Consider the following 7,883-nt stretch of genomic DNA (forward strand, 5'->3'; position numbering starts at 1 on the left):
AATGGCAAATGGTAGTGCGACAGGTGTCGCACTTATTTGCGTTGTTGTCGTGTTGTTGTCAACCTGTAATCATATTTCACTTTAATGAGATACAGGCTGACAAGATTCATGCATGATTGTCATCCACATACTAGGGGGGTGGAGTTTGTGTGTGTTTGGGTGTGTTTATTTGTGTTAGTGCATGCATTTGCATGTCAAAGTAGTGGTGCTGAATTTTTCTACTTACCCTTCCATCCTCTTTTTTTTCTTTTTTCAAGGTCTTTAGTTTTTTTTTTTGCACATGTATTGCTGGATACCCCTGTCCTTTGTAAAGATCATTTTGGCCAATCAATAAAAAAATTACAAATGTTGTATTTGCTGCATTGTTTCACAAAAACATTAGCTAGAATTTACACTAGTCTCGCATGCAGAAATGCTATAAAAGAATCAACATCACAGAAACTAAGATTAAGAGTCTATTTGAGGTACTATTTACTGTATGCAGACTGTTGCTGTGAACTAAATGCTAATGTCAGCATGCTAACACATTCACAATGGCAATGCTAACATGCTGATGTTTAGCATGCATGCTAACATTTGCTAATTTGCACTAAACAAAAAGAAGCAATAGCAGAGACTGATGGGTCATATCTTGCAGGCAGCCACACTTTCATTCGCAATGGCAATGCTAACATACTGACATTTAGCAAGTAATGTTTACCATGACCATCATCTTAGGCTAGCATGTTAGCATGCTAACATTTGCTAGTTTATACTAACCAAAAAGTAGCTATGGCAGATGGGTGTCATTAATTTCACAAGTATTTAGACATAAACCAAAGCCAGATGAAAAGACAGGGGATCACGAAAGTTATTACAGTTCATCCTGTGGGGAACATGAAACTCTGTACAACATTTAAGTGAAATCCATTTCCTAACTGTTGAAATATGTCACTCTGTGCCAAAGTGGTGGATCGAATAATCAATCACCATTGCCATCCCTAGAGTCATGCCGCTAGTGTAGCTAAAAATGAATTTCCTCACATTGCAGAATTAACTCATGTGCATTTCATGGAGATACTGTGGAAAAGCCTCCAGCGACTCATTTCATCATGCAGCACGTCCCTGATTTTATGTGTCCCTCTTTGCTAAGTTCATGAATTAGCCTACAATTAATGTGCAGTTGAGAGTGTTTTTATGCAGATGCTTTGTGTTTGTTTAGTCAGAAAGAGAGAGAAAAGAAAGCGAAGAGTGGCATGAGGAAACTGAATTTATAGGATACTTCAAAAGCTGAATTAGGAAGTTAAAATACTGACATGTAGCCCATGTATAAGTTTTGAGTGGAGGTTAGATACTGTATTCTTTAGTTTATTTCATTTATTTTGCATCATTCTACTGACCATGTCCACATTGTCAGAATAATGCAGTTTTGGGAATCAGTATTTGAATTTCAAGTGATAGGCCTCAGTTTTTTGACCTTACAGGTTTCAAACCTTATAGGTGGGTTTGCCAAGGAACAGGCTCCATTGAGTCATCCTTGTGCCAAAAAGACAAATAAAATGACATGAAAAATGTACAAGGATATCATTGGGTGGGAGGTTGTTCAGCTGGTGACTCATGTGGCTGTGAATGAAAGTGGGCAGCCTGATATAAGCCTCTGTGATGCCAAATCTCAGATGGACCTGAACAAAAAGCCAATAAATGGTCGTTTGGCTTAAGTCTGGAAACTACTATAGAACGAACAACAGCAGTTTTTGGGTAAAGAGACACTTGTGGATTGTAGGATTGTTGATGTTAATTATAAATGATCTGAGAGCTGAGAATTGAAAACTCTTTGTCATCAGGTGCTGCTCTGTAGATGATCAGACTGGATAATAAAGTAAAACAAAATGCGAAACACAAATTCAGAATGACTGTCTCGCTGAAATTGGAGTTAGAGTTTAGGGGAAGTTGGAAATATGCACTAAAATCTTCTGGAACATTTCTTTTGTAGAATCCACTTCAAAAAGAAAATATTTCAAAGAGTACATCAGAACCACAAACTCCATGAAATGATGATTCAGAGAACTGTGCATCTCTCATAACTGTGAAAAATATCAAATATGCACATATGATCAAATCAATACCAAGTACATTGTCAGCCCCCCTTTGTAAGAACTGATGCGATTGAATGTCAAGCAGGAGCAGTTAAAATCTTCAAATGCTGTTCTACAAATTGCTCCAAAAACTGACCTGAGCTATTGCACATGCAAAACTGAGTTCTGTTTTTTTTTTTCAAACTTATTAAACATTTTAAATATTTTAAGAAGTAAATTGAGATGCTGGCTTCCGCTCTGTTTTTTCTGCATGTCAGCACTTTCATTAAGAAAGATGTAATTATGTTTGCTCAGTTATTAATAGGACAGATTTATGTGTATGTGTGAGCTCTGGAAATAAAACAATTCCAATTCTGATGAGTACAGGACATTATTTTGGGATTCACCCCCAAGAAAATGAAGTGTGTTTACAGCAACTTTTGCCACTGTGATGACCTGCCTTGAAAGCTGACTAAAGCACACTAAAGATAGTAAAATTACACAATGAAGTACGGCTGTTACAGACATGAGACATACACATAGACCAGGATGCACCTGAAAGGGAATTTTATTTGACTGCTACTGTGCTGCTTTATGTATGTCAAATTATTGAATACTAACCTGCCTGGTGATGAGTGCTTTGGAGTGGACAATCAACTGTGGTATCGAAATTTCCAAAATCATCTCAACAGCCTCATGAAATGTTAAGTTAATCATTAGGTGTCATGTGGTGCACACCTGTTTCTGAAATTAGCCCCACTCTTCTCAAAAAGAATAATAATAAGATGCTGTTTTACTTTTGCTCACTGGCAGGTCAGAGGTCAACTTAATCAAGCTTAATGATACTTCATCAGGGCAGCTGTTTGGATTTGAACCCTGATCACCGGTCTGATAACATTATACTGAGACTTCCGAAGTGTGATAGCTTGATGTCCTTTACTGCAAGTGCCATCATTTACATCTAATTAAATGCGTCATTATCAAATTAGCCTAACAGTAGGCTATGCACTACATGGGGGCAATAGAGATGGCAGTAATGATGTCAACTGACAATTAAGTTTTCCTTCTGACAGCAGCAGCGTGTGGATGAGCTCAAAGAGCTGGAAGTCTCGATTCGAAACTAATGCAGTTATTTTGATGCCTGATGTTACACCACTTATCCCAGCGACAAGCGCAGCCTGGTGAAAGAGGTGAGGAGGAAATGAGTGGTTTTGTCCAATTCCTCTCAGAAGAGAGCATCACCAGTCAACGAGAGAATATTGCCACCTAGAGGGGAAATATGTTAACACTGAGCTGTAGCTTTTTTTTTTAACTCGCAGCCATTTTGTTGTGAATGAATTCATCACTAACATGACAAAAGCCAGACACTTACTTAGCTTTTGAGTCTTGCTATGGACAGAGCTCCAGGGTGTCTGCATATCTTCTGTTATTGCAGCCTTGGCAACATTTTGCCCCCTTGACTGCCTCTGGCATAGGTCTGTGAGTGTTTCTGTGATGTGTGTGTTGTTTTGCTGCAGTGACTGACTTCACACTATAGAAACAGTGTTAGTTGTTTCCTGTTTTCCCGGTCATTCCATGGTTGACTCAGTACATGACTTCACAGGCTTGGCCTGCCCTGTTCAGCTGACCTCTCCATATCCCAGTAGGCCTCCAACTCTGAAAGGTTGTGTCCGTGACTTGAGTGCTGGGATGTGGTTTGATGAACTGGGCCGTGGCAGCCTGAGGAAGCAGCTCCCTGCAAACAATGTCCATCTTTACAAGTCATTCTTATCTTATATTTAGTCTTAACAGGTATTTCTACATTATTGACATCCACATTGTTTTATTCAAGGTTGCACAGTTGCATTAGAAACCGGTCAAATCATCTTGCCTCTGGTGATTTGGTCATTTTAATACAACAAAAAGCAACAGAAAGAGGTTTTATTTGAGATTTAGAAATAAAACGGATATTTTATTAAGCAAGTAGCAAGAGCTCTGTCATTTAGATGTAACAAAGCTCTTCAGGTTGTTTCCAGCCAAGAGCGTCAGACTTTCTAATGAAGGTACAGGGGGACTGTGAGTTGTGTTCAGGGTGGATGGGCCAACAGAGTGACTAGTTGTTTTTTCCTTGCCCAGCACGTGCTACTATTCACAACATTTGCTGCTGAAAACCGTGATGGAACAGTAATAAAAAATCTTCCGGGCAAAGATGATACAGTGAACACATTATATATGAGGTGCATTTAATACTCCTCTACCCCTGTAGATCATGGAGTAGGAGCTGGGGTGTGATGTGTTGTAGACCTCTACTACACAGCAGAGTTTTTGAAGGATGGAAATATTTTTACAGGTAACAGGAAAAGTCAATAATATGATGTTTAGAAACTGAATGTCATTGGTCTTTCTATCTCCATCACATTCAACGGTGCATGTTTATTTTAAATATTATCATCTTCTACTGAGAGGAACATTTGATCAACCTTATTTTGCAGATTGCCAGCATTACAGGTAGCGTTATATAAAGGACACATGAATGTGTGCAGAACCACCACAGTATGTCCCTGGAATAATGATAATGTATGATCGAGAAATTGACAGGGAGAAAATGAAGAAGTTAGATTTCTGCAATATTATTCAGAAACAGTAACAGTCCTGACACATTTCATATGCTATAGAATATTCACATTTGGAGAGTTGCAAATGAGATGCTTTAAAAATAGCATTATTAGCAGTCATCATTTCCTGCCAAGCTGGTGGAGACAGACACTGAAATGTGACCCTGGCGCTGCAAGTACTTTTGAAATCCCAGTTGCATAGCAACGCATCTCCATCTGCAGTTAAGCTTCTCTCCACCAAAGAAACAACTGTAATTTGTGCTTCACATGCAGTTTTATACAATAAAACTTTTCCGAGAGAAAAACATAAACATCACTCTGTCTGAAGAGTATAGGCCTATTGTCCCTCATTCTTCCGAAGATTGTGTCATGTCAGCACTTCTTAATACCACGGCTAATTTGGAAATACATTTGTATGTTACTTTTGCAATACAATCAATATTACAAGCAGTTGATAACCACAAGATTCTATACAGTTCATGGCAAATCTGTACTTTCAAAATAATATTTACTTGCTTTAAATAAAGGACCTGTAAGTTATAAGACCCTACAAAAAGATCCCAATGCAAAGTCATGATTTTTACAGAAAATATCTTGTTATAAGTGTGGAAATCACAGTTGACTGAACACTTCTTATTGTGTTAACCAAATTAATTATGCACTGCAAGTCAATAGCCAGGTCATTGCTATATGCTCCATTTCCCAGCGGTTAAATTGGCTCTTGATTTCATTTAATGAATGAAATCTTATTTCATTTCAGACCTCATGAAGCATTCACCAATCAAGACACAGAACTGCAGTTTAGTAACTATGTGTGTTTTAAAATCCTCAACACATACAACACATACAAACAGCCTATGAATACAAACACACACATGACTGACGTATTCATGCATGTTTGTGAGAAACTGTACACTGCATATGTGACAGACACATTCACATACAGTACATTTATATACACCATTAACAGCTTCACACCAATTGCAATCCCCAAAGTTATTTAATATTTATTTAACAATTGGGAGCCACATTAGAAAGAATTAAGAGAAGACTTTTAGGACAGTTAGAAGGTTTCTGCAGGTCTTGAATGAATTTGCTTGATCAATGAGGAGTCTCGTAATGGTTCAGTTACATTTGTGGACTGGAGTTGCTGTGCAAGCTGGTCAGACTTTAATCTGTGCATATGGAGCTTACAGCCTGAAAGTGTGTCTGTGATCAGCTGGTCATCATGGTTTGTGTCACAGTATGCGGTGACAACCTTCCTTAATTCACCTTTAAATATAAGTCCGGAGTTAGAGATACTTGTCATAAGAAAATCACCATTTCACCTATGCATCCTAAAGCAAGGCTCTTAGTTCTCCTCAGTTTTGACTATTCAGGTATTTCAAGTTGATATTTTCTGAATACAAAAATCTTTCATTTTCAAACTTTAGGAGCTCAGCGGCCGGCAGTAGCAGAGTTGTTCCTCACTGAATGGTTACCAGATGTGATTTTGTGGTATGTGAATCTCTTACAAAAGCACATGGTCAAATTGAAAGCTGATTAAGAGGAAATTGGTGCTTATGTGTAGTAAAAATAATTTATTAGTATAAAGAAAATTGCAGATGAAGTGGGTTCAAACTGGATATTGTTTTTGAGATGTAACAATAACAATTTCTTTTAGGAAATGATAACCAATAAAATGAAACCCAAATTTACACTGTTTTTGTACAGTGCGCTGGAGAATGGAAACAGTCATGAAAACGTGTGGGCAATGAGCATCCAGGGGTCCATTCAATGTCTTGTAAGATGCAAAGAAATACTTTATGTTTGCTCGTAAAGTGTTTTATGGGCAGATTTCCTTTACTTCTGTACCCATAAAATAGCTGGATATTATATAAACATATGTGATTTACACACACACACACACACACACACACACACACACACACACACACACATACAGACACACACACACACACACACACACACATATACAGACACACACACACACACACACACACACACACACACACACACACAGACACACACACACACACACACACATACATACACACACACGCTCTCACACATGCACACAATTACTAAACATCTATGAATCAAAATGTGCCAGATATGATGGATTCCAGCATTTATATGACATAGCAGCAAAATTTACAGCAAATCTGAAGTATTAAAGAATATGAAGTATATGTAAGACATGTGTGAGCAATATGAGAGAGTGTGTAGAGTACTGACACCCAGCATTCATACACAGTCACACAAAAACGCACACACACATACACACGTCTGTTTGTACATGCATAAGGAAAAGTTTTCCAGATCCACATTCTGAGGCTCCATTTTGGCCTCTCTCTGTGTGCCACACCTGAAAGCACGATGCGTTTATCTTGACACACCTTGACACTTTCCCCCCCAGTGCTCATCAGTTGCCGGCCACGCCTGGATGATCATCTAGATCCTGGAATACTGAACTCCTGTAGCTGCACTTTTTATATTTTAGCTGACAAACTAGAAGCCCTGTGCTGCTCGCTCCATTGAGCCTGTGGTTGAGTTTAGTCTCGGAGGTTTCACACTGAAAAAAATTCCCTTTAAAGTTGTTTAAGAGCCTACAGTATGCCCTGTCTTTTACTTAGTCAAAGCAGATGTCACTGTCTTGATCTTGCAGCAAAACAAGGGGTTTTCTTGGTGGGGGCTGGTGCCGGGGCATAACAACAACTAAAAGTTTCATAGTTCAAACTGGTGCACAAAGCAAAGCAGGGGAAAACAACACATGCTCAGTGCAAGGGGAGAGTGAAAGACGGACAACTGATCCTGGGGTAAAAATATCACAGTACAAATGAGCTATTGAGCACTGTTTACACTCGGAAAACATGGCAAACAGTGCGTTTATAGTTGTAGATCAGGTAAACTCAATAGACTGGAATACAGTGGATTAAATTTGCTTGTGCTTATTATTTACTCTGCATTTTTATGCAACCTTCAAATGTATCTCCCACTGTTCTATCCTTGGGTGCAAGCACTCTATAGAATTTCACAGACTGCAACTTCTATAAAAAAAAAAAAAACCTCAAGCATATGAAAATGAATTATATGTAAAAGGTTTGTCTTGCGTCTTTTTGGTCATTGCAGTTTTTTTTTCAGAGAATACAAGACAGTGCTTTAATACAGACACTATGAATCCCCTCTGCATTGTACAAGTAATCCACAAACATGCTGCTGATGCTTTTCTTTT

Source organism: Seriola aureovittata, chromosome 8, assembly GCF_021018895.1.
Source record: "Seriola aureovittata isolate HTS-2021-v1 ecotype China chromosome 8, ASM2101889v1, whole genome shotgun sequence".
Lineage (NCBI taxonomy): Eukaryota > Metazoa > Chordata > Actinopteri > Carangiformes > Carangidae > Seriola > Seriola aureovittata.